At 45.2% G+C, this 24,522-nt stretch overlaps 1 long non-coding RNA gene across 1 annotated transcript in view; it reads right to left on the bottom strand.

Annotated features, from left to right (window-relative positions):
* The window catches only part of LOC141147706 (uncharacterized), a 36,115-nt gene extending 14,870 nt beyond the window's left edge, over positions 1-21,245 (bottom strand). The window contains exon 1 of the long non-coding RNA XR_012245113.1: positions 21,120-21,245. This is a non-coding gene — a long non-coding RNA (uncharacterized lncRNA). The remainder of the gene's footprint in view (positions 1-21,119) is intronic.
* Between the last annotated feature and the right edge of the window lie 3,277 nt (positions 21,246-24,522).

Genomic DNA, 24,522 nt, shown 5'->3' with positions numbered 1-24,522 from the left:
ATGCACATTTTGATTTTGGATAATGACACCACAAAATATGTTATACAATAAACATGTCGGTTTGTCAGAAAAACCTTTGGTAAATGCACATGTGATTGTGCTGGTATTAAAAAGATTGTTCATCAAGAATGTGTGGATTATTGTCTCAATGCTACAACACTTTTGGGGTGATGTAATTGTTGTTTTATGAGAAAATGGGGGTAATTTCCTAAGGGCAAATCCTCTTTGCACTACAAGTGCAGTTTCAGTGCAGTTGCAAGTGCACTTGTAGTGAAAAGTGTCTTTGCATTTAGTAAATAACAGCCAACAGTGCTTTGTATAAGGTTACACAATCACGCCATTTTCTGCACTCAACACATTTCTGTCAGGGTCAGCTAAAACAAACACAAGCAGTAAATGTCCACAAAGAAGAGCCTGGGGGGAGATGCCTGTCGAGAACTTGAGGTCCTGCAGGCTTCTCCCTGTGGCCAAATACCGCAAGGTAGCGACCAACCTCTGCTCCGGAGTGATGGCTTGCCTCATGCAGGTATCCTGCCTGCTGATATAGGGGGTCAGCGAAGCCAACAAACGGTGAAATACGGGGTCCGTCATCCTGAGAAAGTTCCTGAAATCATCAGGATTATTCTCACGGATCTCACGGAGCAAAGGCATATGACAGAACTGGTCACGCTGAAGCAACCAATTCTTGGTCCATGAACTCCTCCTCGCCCTGTTCATGGACTGGACTTGTGTCAAGGTCAGGACCCCAACACCAAGCCCCCGCACAGCACGAACTGTACGAGGAGTACGCATACGAAACATGGCTAGAAAACGGTCGGCTGCTCAGAACGAAGTAACAGAACGCACTGAAGAACAGCAAGGCCTGTGAAGAGCGACCTGAAAAACAGCAACGAGCAGACAAGATCGCACAGAAAACTCCGATACGAACTGACGCCACGCACTGAAGAGCAGATACAAACCCACAAGCACAAACTGAACAGCAGAAAACGATCTGAAAGCCACGAGTCTGAAAAAGCGCGAATCGTCTCTCACCAAACTTTTACTAACACGAGATTAGCAAAAGGAGCCCAAAGGGTGCCGCGCTTGGTTCTGAACCGGCCTTTTCTAGTCTCGTCGTACGTGCTTGACGTCACCGCGTGGTTGTCGATCGGAAATTCCGACAACTTTGTGCGACCGTGTGTAGGCAAAACAAGTTTGAGCCAACATCCGTAGGAAAAAATCCGAGGATTTTGTTGTCGGAATGTCCGATCAATGTCCGACCGTGTGTACGGGGCATAAGTAGCATTACTTCCTGATAGGCTACCCTCATATCTTGCGCTATAATAGGGTTAGAGGTAAGGGTATATCTGGTCTCTAGGTCTCGGGCCTTAGCCTCTGCCTCTTCTAATAGCATCTTGTCATTCATGCGTTCCTTAGCTATGGATGACATATAACAACCTCTGATGTAGGCTTTAAAGGTGTCCCATACTGTCCCTGGCGTAGAGGAACCGGCGCTGGTTAACCAAAATTGTTTAATCTCTTTGATCATCTCCACTTCTATAGTAGGATGTTCAATCCAAAACCGACATAGTCACCATATTCTATCTGCTTGTGGGGTAGTGGTTTGCAGTGTACATAGCAGCGGGGAATGGTCAGAAATTCCCCTTGGGAGCATTTCAATACCTATAATCTTGGGAAGCATGGGTGAACTGGCATAGAGAAGGTCAATACGGGATAAAGTATTGTAGGAGGAAGAGTGGCACGTGTACATACAATCTGATGGGTGTTTCCATCGCCACACATCCACCAATCCAAACACCTGAGACCACCGAGACAACGCTGAATCTGTGGCTGGGACCGGTGATAGTTTATCTAGAGAAGGGTTAGGTGGGATATTAAAATCCCCCGTGAGGATCACATTATCGGTGGGGAACTGTGCAATTAGGGTGGTAATTTTCTGTAACAGGCAAATATTAACCGGTGGAGGCAGATACACACCCACCACAACCATGGCCATTGTGTCTATGATAGCGTGTATCAGTACATACCTGCCCTCTGGGTCTATAAGAATATCGAGGGGTTCAAAATTGAGAGATCTGTGGATCAGTATGCTAACACCCCTGGCGTAGTTAGTGTTAGTGGCATGGTAGTGATGTCCTACTCACAGTCTCTTTAATCCCAACACTCTACCTCCCACCAAATGCATCTCCTGAAGAATGCAAATATGGGGCGTGTATTTCCTAAGATAATCAAAAACTAAAGCGCGCTTGATTTTATGGTTAAGACCTCTAACGTTCCAGGACAAGATTCTTATCTGAGCCATATCTCAAGATGGCAGATAACTTCCCCGGAGAACCATGTACATTTAGAACCCATAGGGGGCCTCCTCCCATCCATCACCCCTCCCGCCAGGGGACTCACCTGCCGCCCATTGGCAGGGATCAGATCAGGAAACTTTACAGCATAACCTAAACCCTTGCTGTTATAGAGCCGTCTGTATGGAGATATACTTGAGCATTTAAGCAAAAAAAAACAAAAAACAGTAACAGAACAAAAAAAACAGAACTTCCCTCCCATCCCACCCCACACCCCATTAACTGAACCTCGGGGTGTTTGAGTACCCATAACAAACATAATGCAGGAGAAACCTCCTAGGGGGGCAGTGTGTTACAATTGACACACCTAGGACCTGATTTTCTTTACGTGAGATCAGGGACTACACTAATCACAACACCTGCAGGCCATCACTGATAATAAAAAATGAAAAAAAAAAAAAAAGGGAAAAAAGAAAGGGATTTTCTTTTTCAAGGGGAACAGAGCAACCCGTCAGCATTAGAGTAGCCACGTGCACTTAGATAACTCTAATGCCCCGTACACACGGTCGGATTTTCCGATGGAAAATGTCCGATCGGAGCATGTTGTGGGCATGTGTGTGGGCTCCATCGGACATTTTCCATCGGATTTTCCGACGCAGTTTGAGAGCAGGCTATAAAATTTTCCAACAACAAAATCCGATTGCGTGAATTCCAACCTTGTGTGACCAGTTCCGACACACAAAGTGCCACGCATGCTCAGAAGAAATTCCGAGACGGAACAGCTCGGTCTGGTAAAATTAGTGTTCGGAATGGATACAGCACTTTCGTCACGCTGCAATGTAAAAAATGGTTTAATGCAGCGCACTCTCTTCTTTATAATGTGAGAAGAATAAAGTAGTTTTGCTGCTCATATTCACACAGACTTCTCACAAACTTCTTTCTTTATAATTTATTGTGATTCCCTCAATATATTTTGATTTGTCACATCTGACAAAATTTCTTTTTTGTTGTTTTATTTATTTTTATTTTTTTTCAAGGCTGATTTTATTTTAGTTGTATTTTTTTTTTTTTTGGGTTTTACTCCATATTTTTGTGTGTGTTTTGTGTGTCAAGTTACCACAACACCATTGATATCTTGTATTATTTAATCTGAAGGAGGTTGCTTGGTGTTGGTGTCCCTTGTTAATTTCACATTGTATTTTTGAAATGTACCTGCCTCCTCACCAACAAACTGTCCTTTTTGAAGGAAAACACATATAGGCGAGTATAATTGAAACAAAAAATCCTTTATTAAGGGCTCAGAACCAAAGAGGGAGGCAACGCTGGAGAAACAGCAGAATTTGGCAAAGCCTTTGACCCCCAGGGCACACATCAATTCTTTTCCAGCAAAATTGGTGGCCTGAGGAGTCCATATCTAAGGGAGTGCAGTCTGGTCCAGAAGTCCCAGAGATCCGGAAAGCAGCAGATGACATACATGTCCCCAGGCTGTGCTACTACAAGAGGCTGCATCTTTTGCCAGACCAGACTGGACCCAGGGTCATCACTTTCTGGTCTTCTTTCCACGCTTCCTTCCCGGCTGTGGCTCTGGTGTTGGAGATGTGGCAGAAGGAGGAGTAGGACCTGGAGGAGGAGGAGGAGTAGGACCTGGAGGAGGAGGAGGAGGAGTAATAGGACCTGGAGGAGGAGGAATATGTGTGAGGTTACAAATGTGGGTAGCACATGTAATTTGGCCCCTCAACCCCTTATTGAGAGCTTCCAAAATTAAGGACTCACACAGGAGTCGTTGGCCCTCCTCCATCTGCAGCATTTTGCAGGCAGTTAGGCCAGCAAAGTCCTCCTCCACACTGTGTGGGCTTCTCAGGGCCTCTGCAGCCTTCCAAAATAGGCCTATGGCAGCCTCCTACAGGTTACTCATCTTCCTGCCACTTTGTCTTTGAAGGTGTAGGGGAGGGACCTGGATATCAGGCAGCCTGCTTGGCCCGGCCACCTCCTGGCTGAGACTTGCCTGTGTATGAAAAAGGGACATGGTTGTAGTTTTGGCATCATCAATCACAATCATAATTTAGTACTCCAAACTAACATCCAGTTATCATCATTGATTGGACAACCAGAAATATTTAGAGGAATGCTATACCTGGCTCAAGCTGGGCTCCTTCACATGTTGCTGCCTGGAAGGCCCAGGTTGGGCTTCAGAAGCCTCAGCTGGGGGGGAAGGAAGCGTGGAAGGAAGACTGGAGAGTGCTGGCCTAGGTTCAGTCTGACCTGCCAGAAAATGCAGCCTGTCATAGTACCACAGCCTGGGGACATAAATGTCATCTGCAGCTCCTGATCTCTGGGAATCCTGGACCTTCTTGTGCTCCCTTAGATAAGTGCTCCTCAGGCCACCAATTAGGATCTTCAAATAGGTGATGTCTGCTGTGGGGATCACCGTCTTCACAAATTCCAACAAATTATCCAGCGCTGCCTTCCTCTTTGTTTGGTTCTTATATTCCGGGTGGTTTATCTCCCATAGACAGGGCAGCTCCCTGAACATATCAATGAAGATTGCCATAAAGTCCTCATCTTTCAAGATATCTATTTTCACTGCAAGACACAACACAAGACAAACCCTAATGTCAGCCTAAAGTGTTCTAAACTTGTGCAAATACAGGCCTCAATCTAGAAGCAGTATAGGCCTAATGTTAAATTTCACCTTCGTTATCACGATCGGCGCCTCCGTTACTCCTTCCTCCGCTCACAGATCGTACGTACTACGCACGCATGTGACGCTTTAGAGACACTGCGCATGCGTGAAACTCCGCCCACCCCTGACGTTCTTTCTAGTCTATTCCCCGCCCCTTCTCGTTCGGCGCAGTGGGGGAAGAGCACATGGCGGAGTCAGAGCAGGTGTCTGATATTTACACCAACGAGGAGGAGGAGGAGGAAAGCCCGGAGGCAGAAACGTCCCGATCCAGAAGGAGACGATATAAGGCATCAAATATGTCCTTTGGGGAGATGTTGGAGATGGTCGACATAATGAAGAGGGCAAACTATGATGGGAAGTATGGACCTTACCCCAACCCCAATGTCAGAAAGGCTAAGATCATGGCGAAAGTGGTCAAGAGTCTGCACCGGAATTTTGGGGTACGTCGATCGAAAGATCAGCTCAGGAAGCGGTGGTTGGACCTAAAATTAAGAGAGCACGAGCAGTACAGAAATATCCGGAGAGTGCTGCAAAAAAATAAGTAGTTGTGCTGTGTTCCTATTCTTTTTGTGTTTATTACGTTCGTGCTGCTCCATGTGCTTTTCTTAACTGTTATCCAGTTTAAAATGTCAACTTTCATGTTCATGGGCACATTATTCGTTCGTATCAAACATTTTTCTTTCGGCCTATAAAACACCATTGTTTTGGCCATATGCATTTTCCCACATTTTTTAGGGCCTACTTTTCTGAAAATAATTTGGTTGTGTAGATGGGTTTGTTACTAGAATGAAATGCAAACTAGATTCTGTGTAAGGAGAGAACACTCAGCAGCTGTTTAGACATTTGGACACTGGAGCACTAGTGTGGGACACCAGAACACCCTTTTTATTAGGGGGCCCATACAGGTGCTCCAGTGTATACTATAGGGGTGTCTCCATCTGTGAAGCTTGTACAAAACAGGTAAAGTATTGAAGCTTGACAAAGGACACAAAAAATTCTACATCGTGGAACTCTGCCAAAACAGACAAATGTACCCCACTTCCAAGCAATGTTTCATATTTATAGTTCTTCCCTCAAACATCTGTGGGCTAAGTATACCATTTTTTTTTTTACATAGGGGAGAAAAGACTCGGAGGACACCCCTCATCGGAGGAGACCAGAGACCCCCCACCTCTGGAAGAAGGGGAAATCCACCTAAGACCAGCAGAGCAGGAGGAGGAAGACGTGGTGGAAATTGTCACCACAACAGGTGAGTGTCTGCGACCACAGGCTCAGGTAAGAGATTGATGCCGCCATATTTATAATACATGTTTTTTTTTTGTTTCTATCTTTTTAGGTGATTGTGATGTTGTGCATCCAGATCCTTTCACCTCGGAAAGTGCACAGATCCTGATTGGGGAGATCATGGGGTGTAATAGGGACTTGGAAAACATCAAGAAAAACATCAATGATGTTCTTCAAAAAAATAAGAACGTCATTGATGTTTTGGGGAGAGTTTAAAACCCCTCCAAATCCCTTTGTTTTTTGGTGTGCTACAATTTTAACATTTTTTGAAAAATAGTAGAAAAGCCAAATTTTGAAGAGGCACACAGTATGTCAACATGTACTATCTGCCATCACGGGAGATCAATGGATGCGTTTTGGGGGTGCAACCCCTTCCTCAATAATAAAGTAGCTGAGATGAAGGGGTTGCTCCCCCAAAACACATCCCTTGATCCCCCGTGATGGCAGCTAGCACATGTTGACATTCGGCTATTTGTGTGCATCTTCAAAATTTGGCTTTTCCGGGGGTGACTTCACCCCATCTGAACGCAATATCAAACACAGTTTGTAAATACTCATGTCTGATATTGCCTTCAAGTTCTACCAAATGTGAACTTTGTAAGTTCAAGATTTGTGTCTTTCTTGTTGGTTTTAAACATGCCTGTTTTGTCTTTAATGGACATTTCTACTTTTTCTAATGCGACCCCAAAAATTGTTATACAACAAACATGTTGGTTTGTTTTAAAAACCTTTTCTAAATGCACATGTGATTGTGCAGGTATTAAAAAGATTGTTAATCAAGAATGTGTGGATTATTGTCTCAATGCTCCAACACTGTTGTGCTCTAATTGCTGCTTTCTGTGACAATGGGGGATATTTCCTAAGGGCAAATCCACTTTGCACTACAAGTGCAGTTTCAAGTGCACTCGTAGTGCAAAGTGTCTTTGCCTTTAGTAAATAACACCCAACAGTGCTTTGGAAGGTTACACAATCACGTCATTTTCAGGACTCAACACATTTCTGTCAGGGTCAGCTAAAACAAACACAAGCAGTAAATGTCACCAAAGATTTGCTTAATTTTTGGTTTTTTTATTTGAAAAAGGTTTCGCACATTGTCTGGCATATTGATAGCCCCCCTACCCGCAAAGAATTCAAGGTATCTTAGCCGGACATCACGGGCACTCAGGGAGGGCAAGCCAGGACTGCCACTTTCAAGCACCGTCAGGGTTGGTTCATTTTGAATTCCGGCCTCAGGCCCAACTGAGCCAGCATAGTTGGCAGAATTTTTCCATAAAAAGTTGTGTAGAACACAGCACGCCAGGATAATATGATTCAGTTTATACTCCACCATATGTATGGGTGTAAGAAATAGGCGGAACTGGCTGGTCATGATTCCAAACGTGTTCTCCACCACTCTTCTGGCTCTGGCCAGCCGGTAATTAAAAACCCTCTGGTCCGGGGTGAGGGTCCTCATCGGGAATGGCCGCATAAGATGGTCCCCCAGCGCAAAGGCTTCATCCGCAACGAAGACGAATGGGAGTCCTTTCACATTGTCTTCTGGAGGTGGCAAGTCCAAGCTGCCATTCTGGAGACGCCTGTAGAACTCCATCTGGACGATGACTCCACCATCGGACATCCGGCCATTTTTCCCCACGTCCACATACAGAAATTCATAAGTAGCCGACACCACTGCCAACATCACAATACTATTAAACCCCTTGTAGTTGTAATAGTACGACCCCGAGTTGGGTGATGGGACGATGTGGATGTGTTTCCCATCAATTGCCCCTCCGCAGTTAAGAAAGTCCCACCGCTGGGCAAAGTGGGAGGCCACAGTCTGCCATTCCTGTGGGTTGGAAGGAAACTGTGGAGCAAAACAAAAAAAAATAGTCTTTTTGCACATAAACATGGAAAGCAGATTAGACACAAACATTCTTGGCCAACATCAAGATAACATTTATTTATGGGAATTTTTAGAGACCAAAGTATAAGGTACACCGATCAGATTCCCCCCCCATGGGCCATTTCTAACATTATAGGGGGGGGGACTCTTGGACAGGTAACACTCTCCACTTCATTGAGAGATGAATGCCTAAACAATGGGTATTACTTTGAACAGCCCCTCCTTAGTTACACTATTGGCAGCCCACTGGACAGGTAAGAAGTGTCATAATACAAAGATATAAATACACACTGTACACATTTGAGCACATTTGGACATTCTGCTATTACCTATCAAGATAATAATAGGATACAAAAACTTGAAACATTACCATTTTAAATTATTCAGGCAGGCCCTTGCACTACATGCTTTGGGGAATTCATCCATAAAGCTGAGCACAGAAGAGATGGGTATAGTGTGTATGGGTTTGGTGTCAGTACTAGGATCCCTTTAGGACCCAGCACAACTCACCTGACACAGCCTTTACCTGGGAAACAACAATGATTGGCCAGCTCACCTTTAAATAACTTGCATCAGCATTCAATCATTGCTCGTGTTAGAGTTTACCTTGTGTTTGATCCAGTTGATATCTGCTCTGTGTATTTCGTGTATGACCCGGCTCGTTTGACCCTGTTTGCTTGCTTCTGATTCGGTACCGTTTGGACTCTGATCTTCCTGTGTATGACCCAGCTTGCCTAGACTACGTTTTTGTCTGATACCACTAGTACCTTCATCTGCAGCGGTGAACTACAAGCACCAGACATCTATCCTCCACCTGCAGCGGTGAACTACAAACACCAGACACCATCAATCCTCATCTGCAGCGGTGAACTACAAGGTCCAGCAAACATCTACAGCGGTGAACTACAAGTCCCAGCTGACCTGCTCTGCTCAGACCTGCTCATGGTATGTGCTCTTGTTCTTTGAACTCTTTGCATAATCAGAACACCTGAACTGTTACCTGTTATATGCTCTAGCCTGACATTAACACAAGCCATACATAATAAAGGAAACCTATCATGGATCCTGAGCAGGCTCAGTTGTTTGCACAGGAACTTTGCCGCTTATCCCATCAAGTTCAGGAAATGGCCACAGAGCTCACCAAGGTGCAATCTCCTTCTATTACCACTGCTACAAAAACTCCATCTGAACCAAAAATTCCTTTGCCTGACCGGTTTTCTGGTGACCGTAAAGGGTTTTGCAACTTTAAAAACAGCTGCAAATTATATTTCAAGTTAAGGCCATCCTCGTCTGGCCCTGAAACTCAGAGGGTTCAAATCATTATCTCTCTACTACAGGGTGACCCCCAGGCTTGGGCCTTTAACCTGGAACCAAACCATCCAGCCTTGCTAACAGTAGATGCCTTCTTTGAAGCCCTAGGGTTGCTTTATGATGATCCAGATCGTGCTGCTACTGCAGAATCAACCCTGCGTAACTTAAAGCAAGGAACTACCACAGCTGAAATGTATTGCTCAGAGTTTCGCAGGTGGGCCCCGGAATCTGGCTGGAATGATGCAGCACTCCGCAGCCAGTTTAGAATGGGCCTTTCAGATGCAATTAAGGATGCTCTGTTCAACTTCTCCTACCCAGCCTCACTGGAGGAGGCTATGAGTCTAGCCATTAGAATTGACCGCCGCCAGAGAGAGAGGAGACGAGAACAAACTACAGCTGTGGCAAACTATATACCTCCCTTGCCGCCTGACTATTCCACCTCCAGTGCCAAATCTTAGGAAGAACCCATGCAGTTAGGCTCCACCCGGTTATCTGCCCAGGAACACACGCGCCGGCGTAACATGGGACTCTGCTTGTATTGTGGCCTCAAGGGTCATATGCTCCGTTCGTGCCCTACACGTCCGGGAAACTCCAGGACCTAGGTAATTGCGGGGAGGTTACCTTAGGTCTGCTCTCATCTCCCCAGGGGGACAATCGTATTCTTTTACCCGCTGTCATTCACTTTGGGACAGGGGCTCATGAACTGCTGGCCTTGGTAGGTTCTGGAGCCGCTGAGAATTTTATTGATAAGACTTTGATTACCTCTTTGTCCTTGGAAACTCATGCGCTAGATTGCCCAGTCCGCCTGATTTCCGTGGATAATCGTCCTCTCTCACAAGATCTAGTGCTCCAAGCCACCAAGCCTTTCCAGTTACAATTGGGGGCTTTGCATTGGGAGAAGACTTCATGTCTTGTCATTGACTCTCCATCCACTCCTTTGATCCTAGGCCTTCCTTGGCTTCAGAAGCATAATCCTGTAATTGACTGGCGAACAGGAAATATTCTGGCTTGGTCCAATCAGTGTAAAAAGAACTGCATCCAGCACCCTGTTCGACTGGCTACCTGTCAAGTGGGAATGGAACAGATTCCACTTTGTTATAAGGACTTTTGGGATGTGTTTTCTAAAGGGATTGCTGACACTTTACCACCTCATTGCAGTTATGATTGTCCCATTGACCTCTTGCCTGACACTACACCTCCTCGAGGGAGAGTCTTTCCACTGTCTGAGCCAGAGAATCTTGCCTTGCAAGAAGACATCCAGGAAAACCTAGCTAAGGGTTTCATCCGTCCCTCCACTTCTCCCGCAGGAGCAGGATGCTTCTTTGTCCCAAAGAAGGATGGGGGACTGAGACTTTGTGTTTATTACAGAGGTCTAAATAAAATAACTGTTCCCAATCGGTATCCTCTTCCTCTCATCACAGAATTGTTCTCTCAAATCCAGGGAGCCAAAATCTTCTCCAAACTGGACTTAAGGGGAGCCTATAATCTGGTGCGCATACGTGCAGGCGACGAGTGGAAGACAGCCTTTAACACCAAGGATGGTCATTATGAATGTCTTGTCATGCCTTTCGGTCTCAGAAATGCACCAGCTGTCTTTCAGAACTTTATGAATGACATTTTCCGTGACATGTTGGGTCGCTTCATGCTTGTATATTTAGACGACATTTTGATATATTCTCCCAATCTTGAAACACATCAGAAACATGTCTGCTCAGTATTGGCCCGATTAAAGACTCACTCCCTTTTTGTAAAGCCTGAGAAATGTTCATTCCATGTTAAACAAGTACCTTTCCTAGGCTACCTAATTTCTGACACAGGCCTCACCATGGATCCAGCCAAGATTCAAGCCATTTTAGACTGGGCACCACCTTCAGACCTGAAGGCAGTTCAGCGCTTCCTGGGCTTTGCAAATTTCTATCGAAAATTCATTAAGAACTTTGCCACCATTGCACATCCCATCACCTCTCTCACCAGGAAGACTCCAACTACCTTTAAATGGACTACTGAAGCCCAGGCAGTCTTCACTCAGTTAAAGAAAGCCTTTACCTCTGCACCAATCCTACGCCATCTTGTTCCTGAGCTACCTTTTATTGTGGAGGTAGATGCATCTGAAGTAGGGGTGGGGGCGCTTTTGTCACAAAAGGATCCTGTAAATGCCGCCATCCACCCCTGTGCCTTCTTGTCTCGGAAATATTCCCCAGCAGAGCGCAATTATGATATAGGCAACAGAGAACTTCTAGCCATAAAGCTCGCTTTGGAGGAATGGAGACATTGGCTGGAGGGAGCTCGCTATCCATTCATAGTTCTGACTGACCACAAAAACCTTGAATACATCCGTTCTGCTAAAAGACTGAACTCACGTCAAGCCAGGTGGTCATTGTTCTTCTCCAGATTTGACTTCACAATTTCATATTTACCAGGACCAAGAAACATTAAGGCTGACGCCTTGTCTCGCAGCTTTCTTTCAGAGTCTCCTCCTCCGCTTCCTCCACAACCCATTATCTCTGAGGATAGGATTTTGGCTTTCACCCAGACTGACATCTCTGAGGCCTTGTTACCTGCACAGGCTGAAGCCCCTCCCTCCACTCCCTCCGGTATGCTTTTTGTGCCCCTGGCTCTTCGTTTGCAGGTATTGCAGCAGGTACATGCATCAAAACCTGCAGCACATCCGGGGTTTAGACAAACTTTTGAGATTATCTCTCGCAACCTCTGGTGGCCATCGATTAGGCAGGATGTGTTAGCCTTCGTCCAGGCCTGTGAAGTTTGTGCCAGAAGCAAGAGCAGTACCTCTAAGCCGCCTGGTCTCCTTCGTCCTCTACCAATACCTACCTGTCCCTGGACCCATTTATCTATGGACTTTATCACTGACTTGCCTCCGTCCCAGGGATGTTCCACGATCTGGGTGGTGGTAGACAGGTTCAGTAAAATGGCCCACTTTGTTCCGCTTCCGAAACTTCCGTCTGCTAAAGAACTGGCATCTTTATTCATTAAACATGTTTTCAGGCTCCATGGGGCACCAATCAACATTGTCTCAGACCGTGGCTCTCAGTTTATAGCCCAGTTTTGGAAGGCCCTTTGCTCTCAGCTAGGGATTAAGTTATCATATTCTTCAGCATATCATCCTGAGACAAACGGCCAAACAGAAAGGACTAATCAGACTCTAGAGAAGATGGTACGTTGTCTGATGGCCAATGATGAGGTGGAGTGGGTCAACGTCCTGCCATGGGCAGAGTTTGCCTTTAATAACTGTGCCAGCACATCTACAGGGACCTCTCCTTTCTTCTGTGTTTACGGGTTGCATCCTCGTGTGTGCTCCTTTGATCTTCCACCCTCTGATGTGCCAGATGCCAACACCACAATAGAAAATTTCTCCAAAATCTGGTCCGATGTTAATCATGCTATTTCTCGCTCTGTGCTGGCTTTTAAGAAAATGGCAGACAAGAGGCGCTCAAAGGCACCAGGATATAAAGTTGGTGACAAAGTGTGGCTATCATCCAGGAATCTGTCCCTGCATGTTCCATCTAAAAAACTTGGCCCAAAATTCATCGGGCCCTATGAAATTTCGGAGATTGTTAATCCTGTATCCTATAGATTAAAACTCCCCCCATCCATGCGCATTCCAAATGTCTTTCATGTTTCATTGTTGAAACCTGTTCATTCCAGCCTCCAAGTAAATGAACCAGAACCTGTGGATGTGTTGGACAGTCAGGAATATGAAGTGGCATTTATTCTTGATTCCAGACGAGTGCGCAATTCCTTACAATATCTCGTTCATTGGAAAGGTTTCGGCCCAGAGTATCGATCTTGGGTCCCAGCTCGTGATCTTCATGCTGACCGACTTAAGAAGAAGTTTCATCTTCGTTATCCAAGTAAGCCTGGGGGTGCAGGAGCAACCCCTCGAGAAAGGGGTGGTACTGTCAGTACTAGGATCCCTTTAGGACCCAGCACAACTCACCTGACACAGCCTTTACCTGGGAAACAACAATGATTGGCCAGCTCACCTTTAAATAACTTGCATCAGCATTCAATCATTGCTCGTGTTAGAGTTTACCTTGTGTTTGATCCAGTTGATATCTGCTCTGTGTATTTCGTGTATGACCCGGCTCGTTTGACCCTGTTTGCTTGCTTCTGATTCGGTTCCGTTTGGACTCTGATCTTCCTGTGTATGACCCAGCTTGCCTAGACTACGTTTTTGTCTGATACCACTAGTACCTTCATCTGCAGCGGTGAACTACAAGCACCAGACATCTATCCTCCACCTGCAGCGGTGAACTACAAACACCAGACACCATCAATCCTCATCTGCAGCGGTGAACTACAAGGTCCAGCAAACATCTACCTACATCTACAGCGGTGAACTACAAGTCCCAGCTGACCTGCTCTGCTCAGACCTGCTCATGGTATGTGCTCTTGTTCTTTGAACTCTTTGCATAATCAGAACACCTGAACTGTTACCTGTTATATGCTCTAGCCTGACATTTGGCAAAGTCAGCAGATAGATGATTGAGGATAGATAGAGAATTGATATCAGCTGACTTAGCAGTTGGGGGGAGGGAGGGTTCCAAATGATTTGGGGACCCCCCCAAAAAAAGCCTCTGGCACTCTGCCTGAATTTAAAGCACAAATCACATTTCAAAACATTTTAGGGGTGTTTGGGGTAAAGCACTGCTATGAAGCTGATAAAATACATTAATTGACTACATGAGGTGAATATAGAGAGCATGCTGGGGAGGTAAGTGAAGGTAAATATATATGAAGGACAACAAAAATAATTACAAAAATATCAAGCATGCATGAGGACAAAGGGGACATTCACAGCATATTACAATCATGGTAATTAGGGAATGAGGAAAGAAATACAATATATTATCAAACATTAAATACAATAAAATGTGATATTAAAGGATACAAATCGTACCTTCATTTACTCCTTCTGCAGGACCTCGTTGATGGCAGAACAGGTCTCTGGGATAATGATCCCCAGAGCCTGGGGGGGAGAACTTCAAGTCCTGCAGGCTTCTCCCCGTCGCCAAGTACCACAGGGTGGCGCAGAGCCCCTGCTCCGGAGTGATGGCTTGCCTCATGCAGGTATCCTGCCTGCTGATATAGGGGGTCAGCAAAGCCAACAAACGGTGAAATATGGGGTCCGTCATCCGGAGAAAGTTCCTGAAATCATCAGGATTATTCTCACGGAGCAAAAGGCATATGACAGAACTGGTCACGCTGAAGCAACTAATTCTTGGTCCATGAACTCCTCCCCACCCTGTTCATGGACTGGACTTGTGTCAAGGTCAGGACCCCAACACCAAGCCCCCGCACAGCACGAACTCTACGAGGAGTACATATACGCAACAAACGAAGTAACAGAACGCACTGAAGAACAGCAAGGCCTGTGAAGAGCGACCTGAAAAACAGCGACGAACGAACAAGAACACACTGAAAAGTCAATGGTACTCGCTGCACGCACTGAAGAGCAGATACAAACCCACAAGCACAAACTGAACAGCAGAAAACGATCTGAAAACCACGAGTCTGAAAAAGCGCGAATCGTCTCTCACCAAACTTTTACTAACACGAGATTAGCAAAAGGAGCCCAAAGGGTGCCGCGCTTGGTTCTGAACTGGCCTTTTCTAGTCTCGTCATACGTGGTTTACGTCACCGCGTTCTTGGCGATTGGAAATTCCGACAACTTTGTGCGACCGTGTGTACGCAAAACAAGTTTGAGCCAACATCCGTCGGAAAAAATCCTAGGATTTTGTTGTCGGAGTGTCCGATCAATGTCCGACTGTGTGTACGGGGCATAAGGGTACAAACTTAGTTTCAAACACTGGTAAATTTAACCTGTAAAGAATTGAATTTGGTTAGTCAAGAAGAATCGATCATTTATGCTTATATTGGAGAGCTAGTCCATAGGGAGGATGTCCCACTCTTAACCCTTCCCACAGTTTAGTACCTCCATAGGCGAAACACAATTCTGGTATATATGGCAGTGTGACTTGCATTCTCCCATCTCTGGCAGCAGGGGCGCCAAGATAGAAGCAGAGTATATTTAACAGTTCACGACACCCCCAGCCCTCACCTCTTCTCCACCCCAACAGTGTCAGTTTGGGCATAGGACCCAACATCCGCTCTCTCCCTTTGCAAAATCTATAGCAGGTATAGAGTTCAGGAGTTCTAAGTCCTCCGTCATCCAGAGATTCATGAGTGGGGGGAGAAGGGGGAAGCCGCAGCAGACAGTCAGATGTCTCAGGGTAAGCAAGGCACGGCAGGCCCCCCTCAACCCCTGCGTACAGGAATGCCCGGCAAAGTAATATTCAAAATTCCACCATGACACTAAATGGTGCAGCAATGCCATAGTGTAAATCCTGGCACCACAGGAGTCATGCAAGCCATGTCCACCGGTCATCCTGTCGCATACGATGAAAGGGTTAACAAAGATAAAGAACTTACCGCCGGACATCATGAAGTAAGTAGAAGGGTAGTTGTGGTAGTCTCCAGTCGAAGGATCAATGATTGCGTGGCAGGGATTCAAGCCATCTGGACGCCTCCTCCGGGGAAGTAAAGAATTTTGTGGTTTCACCGTCCACCACTCTGAGCCATGCAGGGAATAGCATGCTATATTTAAGCCCCTTAGTGCGCAGTAAGGCCTTGACCTGGTCGAATGTCCTGCGCTGCCTCTGTGTTTCTACCGAGTAATCAAGGAATAACATGATCTTCACATTTTCAAAATGCAGTTCCCCCACTTTCCTTGCTTCCCTCAGGATCAAATCACGGTCTCTAAAGTTCAGCATGCGAAATATGAAGGTGCGTGGAGGTGCTCCTGGTGGACCCCGAGCCGATGGCATTCTGTGGGCTCGTTCCACCACAAAATTAGTAGAAAACGGTGCTTGTGGAAGGAGATTGCGCAACAGCTGCTCCGTATAGGCCTCCGGATCCCTTCCCTCCACTCCCTCTGGAAGTCCCACCAGGCACAGGTTGTTTCTGCGATTTCTGTTTTCCTGGTCCTCAGCACGCAATTCCAGTGTTTTCATTTTAACCTGCAGTATGCAAAGGGAGGCACTGTGGTCTTGGATTGTATCTTCAGTATCCCCTACCCTCCGCTCTGCCTCCGACAGTCTGTCTCGGTATTTATCCATATCTCTTCTTATGAGGCCCATTTCTGATTGCATTTGTTCTATTTTGGTAGTTAGGGTAGTTTGGCAGCCTGTTATAGCCTGCATAAGTGCCTGGAACTGATCAACTCCCATCTGGGACGGCTCAGCATGCGGCTCTGTGTTTGAGCGCGCCGCTCCTCATGGGTCCCGGGCCGGCGGCTGTGTTTTAGAAGCCGTTTGTTTTTTCCTCTGGGCACCAGAGGTCCTCCCTCTCATGCCCGGTTTCAGTCTCAGCTTGCCAGGTATGTCAGGGTATTGCTATGCTTATATTCCCCGATCAGCCGGAGTATCGTGCCTGTTAGCCGTAAAGCCCTGTCTCTCACCTCCCAGCAGGGCACTCCACGTGTGTCACAGGCGGCGGCGGCGTCCCAGAGCCGAATGCCGCTATCCCTGTGCTCCGGAGTACTTTCCCTACATGCCCAGTCACAGCCTCAGCTTATTGGGTCAATCAGGTTGTCTGTAAATCCCGTACAACCGGATAGAAAGGCCTGTCAGGTGCGGAGCTCCCGTCCCACACGTCCTATCGGGTCGCCATCTTGACCACGCCCCCCTTCCATATAACTCAACCCGTTTTTTTCACATGACTGATCTCCTCTGATGTTACATAGCTGGTCATGTGACTGCTCTCCTCCTCCAATCAAAGCTACAGTCGGAGCAGGAGGAGAGCAGCCAGAAAAAACGGAGCTATTGAGATATTTACAAGCTGCATTTTACAATGACACTGACACAGGAGGAGCGGTGTAGAAGGGGCTGGGAAGTGATTTTTTTTCTCAATTTCAGACTATGCAGGGAGCGCTGTCCCAGGGCCAGGAGAGGTGGGACTGCCGGCCTGACACCCCCCCCCCCCCCCCCAATGTGTGGCTCCTGGGGCGGACTGTGACCGCCTGTTTACCCTTTGTTTTTAGGGGAAAAAGTGTGTGTTATACGCCGATAAATACGGTATATAATAAAGAAAAAAAAGCAAACACAATTTTTGTTTAATGCTTTCTCTGCCTCTGCTATTTGATTAAAACTGTGAAAAATCAATTATAAATGTGCTTTGACTTTTTTTTGTTTAAAGTCAAGAGAAAACAAACTATGGCTATATAAGATATAAATGAAATTTAAACTAATGGGTAGATTTAGCTAAATAAGTTGTAACCGTATTTACCCAGATAAACCTTTTTGGTATTCTCTCTTAATCATTAATACAACTTATCCCCCTTTCCCAACTCGAGCTTTCATACGCTCCATAATTAATTATTACTACTACTTTCAAGTCTAATCTCAACAAATCCATTACTTTGAATGCTATCATCAACATTGCCTATCTCATCTATTTCAGATCAGCAAGACCAGCCTGAGGGGAGAGCGCAGTGCAGCCCGCACTTGCCTGTCCTTATTTTGGAGGGCCTGGAGATTGAGCCAGAGATAACCCCTATGATTCCCCAGACTCCTGCCTTCTCCCCATGGCCAGAGGAGGAGGACAGGGGCCAAGGTTCCCACATGCTGCCACCTCCTGCCCTGATGCCACCTCCTGCTGTACCGCCTGGCCCAACTGTGCAGGAACTCATTCTGAGGGTGCTTACAGAACAAAGGCGTGACAACAGAGGAATACAACGGGATATCCAGAGGCTTACTCGGACCATTCATCAGTTGAGCAGACAGCAAACTGACACTTTAGAAATAATGTTGGCCCGGGTAAGCCAACAGTACAACCAGGCAATTGAGCAATTTAGGATTTCTTTACTTGAAGCTATTTCCAGACACATTGCTCCATTGCCTGGGGGCTCCTCTGAAAATTTAAGCAGCAGAGAACAGTCTCCTTCTGAAAGCTGAAGGCTACACTTTCCTCTGCCCCAGGACCCATGCCAGCTCAGCTCACATTTTTAGGGAGCATGCAGACTGTTTGTTTTTACAGTTGCTGGTTTTGGCTTCCAATGTTTTTTTCTGCAGCCAATTAACTTCCCAGCATGTTATCCTATGTGTCCATGGCTGTTATCAGCAGTTTTTGGCAGGGGCGTTTTTGTGCTGTAAAGCTATTCAGCGTTTATCTGCATTTTAGACCCCTAAGCTTTTGGGGGAATATAGTTGAGAAAAACTCATTCTACAGCTGTAGCATAGGTACATCTTTCTGCAGTGTTTTCTTATCTAGCTTCAAAGCACAAAGTCCTGTGGCTTTCTCCTGCTCCGTTCTTCTGTTATCAGAATGATAACTTCGGACAAGATCTCCCACAACTTTTAAAAAAACAGACTGAAATGTGTGTCAGGGTGTGTGCTATAAATAGATTAGCAGAGAGCTGGTCTATTCACAGCACAGCTCTGCAAGTCTCTGTCTGCCTATGTGGAGGGGGGTGTGTGCCTTTCCTCCAATCAGCTGTCACACAGTGTATGGCAAGAATCACACCCACAGGTGAATCAGGAAGAGAAATTCTAACAGGATGTACACTTTCTAAACAGTATATAAAGCTGAAGGAAGCATATATACATGTAGTGCTTGTGTAGGGAGATTTGTTTAATCTCTGTGTATAATCTGAGGCTGTTCACTTCACTGGGTATGTGAGGGTGTACATCTGCTTTACCATACATGTAAATAAAAAATAGACCTTAATACATATGTGTTTTGTTATTTTTATAAATTATTTTCTTACTGTAAATAAAAATATTTTTGGTGTAATACTTTGATAGTTTGATTATTATTATAATGTTTTGGTTTTTTTTGTTTTTTTTTGTTTTTTTAATACTATCACATATCTGCTAAATTATTAATTTATTCCCACACACACATGGTAATAATCATTCAGAACTTCAAACTCAAAGTCCACAATAGTTAAAAAAAACAGTTCCTACTTCGTTTAACTATTCATTTAGACTTTATGGTGCCCCACTGCTCTTAGTGTTCTTTTAAAATATGTTAAGTCATTTTCCAAAATTGTGTTATATTGTAGTCCAAAGTTGCTGAAATGGATTTGAAATAATAATATTCACCTATTTGAGTATTTATCTTCTATATTTAGTACAACGGTCTTAATTTTATGATTAAAGGGACATGCATCACTTTTTTTTTTTTAATAACCATCAAACAAAGATGTTTTAGAGTAGACAATCAAAATTTAATCAGACTCTCGAGATACTGCCTCATACACATTGCAAAAATTCCCTATGTGCTTTTCTCAAATTAGAAAGAGGTGGAAGGAGATGAGATGGTAGATATCAGTAAGAAACACATAGTACACCAACTCAAATAAAAATCTGATTATACTTAACCATCCCAATATAAAAACAATCGGTCAGCTCACTGTATATGTTATAAAATGTCATATGTTTATTAGTATTAAAACAGAAAAAAGAATCAAACAATAAAAATTGGCACCATTCATGCAACAGGATTCATACTCCTAAAAAGCCATGTCCAACTATCTGTAATGTGTATATAATTATGACCACAAGTAGAAAAATAGATATATTGGTTTCAGTTTTACCCCCTGGCCCATGTTGCCAGTGTGTGGGAGTAGATAGATGCATAAGTGTGGTCCAATATACTGGATCAGTACTCCTGCAAGGGGCTGCTTATAGGGAGCTATCCAATAAACAGAATGATATATAAACAGCTCCTTGCAGGAGTACTGGTCCAATATATTGGACCCCGCTGCGCTTATACATATATCTACTCCCCCACACTGGCAACATGAGCCAGGGGGTGAAACCAATATATCTATTTTTGTACTCCTGCTCATAATTACATGTACATTATAAGTGAGACATGTTTTTTTATGGGTATGAATGCTGTTGCATGAATGGTACGTATTTTTAATGTTTGATATTTTTTTTGTTTTGATAATAATAATAAACATCTGAAATTAAAATACATTATAGGCATACGCACGTAGTGTGCTATATTGATCACCCTTATCTCCCCATGCACACAGCCAACGTTACAGTTTCTTAGACTGAACTCAGCATCTAGTCAAGTGGCAGAAAGTGCGTAGTGAAAGCTACCTGCACTTTTTGATGCTAAGTCCATGGATGAAACATACTTGTCTATTCACTAAAGGGAGAAGTGCTTGAGAATTTAACAGATAAGACCGGCAACTGCTGGTTTGCCTGCCCTACAAACTGGTGCTGGGGGAGGAATACTGGACAGTGAACATACAGGGGAAGCCGGGAGATACTAGACACAGGAGCTGGGGGAGGGGGTATTGGAAAAAAAATAGGTGGAAAAAAAGACACTGAGGGGCTGGGGAGGTAGCGGGGGACAATATATGTAGGCAGTCAGGAAACACGTGGATCCCACCCATTGCACTACCTCATCTTTTAAAGACACGTGGAGGCAATTTGCAATCGTGTATCTTTGAATAATATCGGTATGCAGGACAGCCGAGTGGCAGCCCAGGCAGAGGAGCTTCTTCTCATCCTGTACCTGATCAGACAGGCAGTTGGTAAATGTTGGGATCTATATGAATGATAGGAGTCAGATAACACACTTCCATCTATCCTACAAGAATGTGTGTCACCATTAACAGAGGTCTTACCTGTTAGGCCATAAACACTGTAAAACACTGTACTTTGTGATACATGAGCTTTAAGTGAGTAGAATTCTTTGAAAGGTCCAAAGGGCAGACTGGAAAACTGCTGCGGCACCCAGCAGTGGTGACTCTAGGAACAAAATATAGGGGAGACACATAAGATACCTCATTCAAATCTGGGGAGGGGGCGCAATAATTTTGTGCATTTAAAAAAAAAAAGTATATATATATATACACACACACACATTATATGTGTGTGTGTGTGTGTGTGTGTGTGTGTGTGTGTGTGTGTGTGTGTATATATATATATATATATATATATATATATATATATATATATATATATATATATATATATATATATATATATTGTGAGGGGTTAGCTCGGCAGCGGGTGTGTGTGACCCCCTGGATGGGTTCACCACACAAAATCAGGCACAGCAGACAGCTTGGTAGGTGAAACAAAAACAAAGGTGCGGTTTATTCAGACTAGATGCATTGAAAAAATAACAGAAAAACAAAAGAAACATGAAAAGAAATCCTGGTCAGCTTGACCGCTTACTACACACGTAGTGTCCCTAACTAACAACTGGGTGCAGCCTTGTGCTGCCCCAGACCCTATCTCTCTTTGAGAAGTTTTGCCACACAGGCGTTAACTCACCGCAAAGCTCAGATACCACACTCCCCAGTCTACACAATCACAGAACTGGTTCCAGGATGGAGCATCTCCCTAAGCCTGCTGGGGTGATTTCTATAGGTCTTAATGAGCCCACTTACTTCAGCTGGGCTCATTAACTCTTCCCCTGCAGGACTCCCAGCACTCCCCCTAGTGGTATAAGTCAGCATAAAGCCTGAATCTAGGGCATACATATATTCCATCCTGGATGCAACCAGGTGATTTTACCTGCCTGCTGTCACATACCCCCCCCTCTTGTTTCAACCTTGGGGTTGGAACACACGCAGTCAGGCACGCATGTACTCGAGACAAAGCATCCACATTCCCCATTTTAACGCCAGGGCGATGCTTTACTGTAAAGTTGAATTCCTGTAGGGCCAGGAACCACCTATTTATCCTTCTATTGGTCTCCTTGTTTTGAGCCATCCACTTTAAAGGAGCGTGATCAGTTACCAGGTCAAAGTGCCTACCTAATAGATAGTACCGAAGGGAATCTAGAGCCCACTTCACAGCTAAACACTCCTTCTCAATTGTGGCGTAATTTACCTCATGGGACTTCAATTTCCTGCTGAGGTAAATGACTGGGTGCTCTTCCCCGTTCCAGACCTGGGACAACACTGCTCCCAACCCAACGTCTGATGCATCAGTTTGTACAACAAAGTCCTTAGAGAAGTCTGGGGAGTACAACACTGGCTGGCTACATAAGGCAGTTTTTAATGACTGGAATGCTGCTTCAGCCTCCGGGGACCATTTGACCATGACAGACTCTTTCCCTTTTGTCAGGTTGGTGAGGGGCACAGCCTGAGAAGCAAAATGGGGGATGAATCGCCGATAATAGCCAGCGATTCCCAGAAAGGCTCGTACCTGTTTCTTGCTGTTGGGACGTGGCCAACTCTGTATGGCCTCGACTTTATTGACTTGAGGCTTTATCACTCCCCTCCCAATAGTGTACCCCAGATATTTGGCCTCCTCCTGTCCAATGGTACACTTCTTTGGATTGGCCGTAAACCCAGCTTCCCGAATGGAGTCTAAGACTGCTTGCACTTTTGGCAGATGTGAGACCCAATCTGTGCTATGGATAATCACATCATCCAGGTAAGCTGCAGCATACTTCTGATGGGGCCTCAGAATCTTGTCCATTTTCCGCTGGAATGTTGCAGGTGCATTCTGTAACCCAAACGGCATTCTCTTGTATTGAAACGCCCCATCTGGGGTTACAAACGCAGTTTTCTCCTTGGCCGACTCGGCCAGGGGAATTTGCCAATACCCTTTGGTGAGATCGAGAGTTGTCATGTATCGGGCTGTTCCCAGCCGGTCGATCAACTCATCTATACGCGGCATGGGGTAGGTGTCAAATTTTGTAACTTTATTCAATTGTCGAAAATCGTTACAAAACCGCCAGCTCCCATCAGGTTTGGGCACTAGTACGATAGGACTGGACCAGTCACTCTGGGACTCCTCTATCACACCCAATTCCAGCATCCTTTGAACCTCCCCACGTATTGCCTCCCGTCGGGCCTCTGGTATTCTATAAGGTTTTAGTTTTACCCTTTCTCCTGGCGGGGTAATAATATCATGCTCTACGCCAGATGTTTCTCCCGGCAGCTCAGAGAAAATCTCTTTGTTGCGAAGTACAAACTCTTTAACCTCCTGTTTTTGGGGTTTCGATAAGGTGACTGCGATTCCAACCTCAGGAACAAAGCAATCAGACTGGACCGGTGACAAAGTCTCTGCAACTAGGGATTCCCTATCCCTCCAGGCTTTCAGCAGATTGACGTGATATACCTGTTCCAGCTTTCGCCTTCCTGGCTGTCTGACCCTATAGTTCACCTCGCTCAATTTTTCAAGAACTTCGTATGGACCTTGCCATTTGGCCATGAATTTGCTTTCAACCGTAGGGACTAGCACCAATACCTTATCCCCCGGGGAAAAAGTACGGGTCTTGGCCCCACGGTTGTACACTCTCTGCTGTGCTAACTGCGATTGGGCCAAATGTTCCTTTACGATTGGCATTACCTGTGCAATTCTATCTTGCATCAGGGCGACATGCTCAATCACACTCCTGTGGGGAGAACTCTCATTTTCCCAAGTTTCCTTGGCGATATCCAGCAGTCCTCTTGGGTGTCTCCCATAGAGTAACTCGAAGGGTGAGAAACCCGTAGAGGATTGGGGTACCTCCCTAATGGCAAACATCAAATAGGGTATTAGACAGTCCCAATTCTTTCCATCTCTATCCACCACCTTCTTTAACATTTGTTTTAGGGTTTTGTTGAATCTTTCAACCAACCCATCTGTTTGGGGGTGATACACAGACGTACGTAATTGTGTCACTTTGAACAACTTGCATAGTTCTTTCATAACTCGGGACATAAAAGGTGTACCTTGGTCTGTAAGCAGTTCCTTACAAATACCCACACGGCTAAAAACAAGTGATAGTTCTTTGGCTATGGTTTTGGCCGAGGTATTTCGAAGAGGAATCGCTTCCGGATAACGGGTGGCATAGTCCATTATAACCAAAATGTACTGATGCCCCCTAGCGGACTTCATTATCGGACCTACCAAATCCATTGCGATCCTCTCAAAGGGGATCTCAATGATAGGAAGAGGTACCAGCGGGTTACGGAAATGTGGCATAGGTGCCGACTTCTGACACACAGGGCAGGAGGAACAATAATTTTCTGTTTCCTTCATGACCCCAGGCCAATAGAATCTCTGCAATACTCTCTCTCTGGT

Source organism: Aquarana catesbeiana, linkage group LG06 (genome assembly GCF_042186555.1).
Source record: "Aquarana catesbeiana isolate 2022-GZ linkage group LG06, ASM4218655v1, whole genome shotgun sequence".
Taxonomy (NCBI): Eukaryota; Metazoa; Chordata; class Amphibia; order Anura; family Ranidae; genus Aquarana; species Aquarana catesbeiana.
This window is presented reverse-complemented; position numbering and strand designations above follow the sequence as displayed.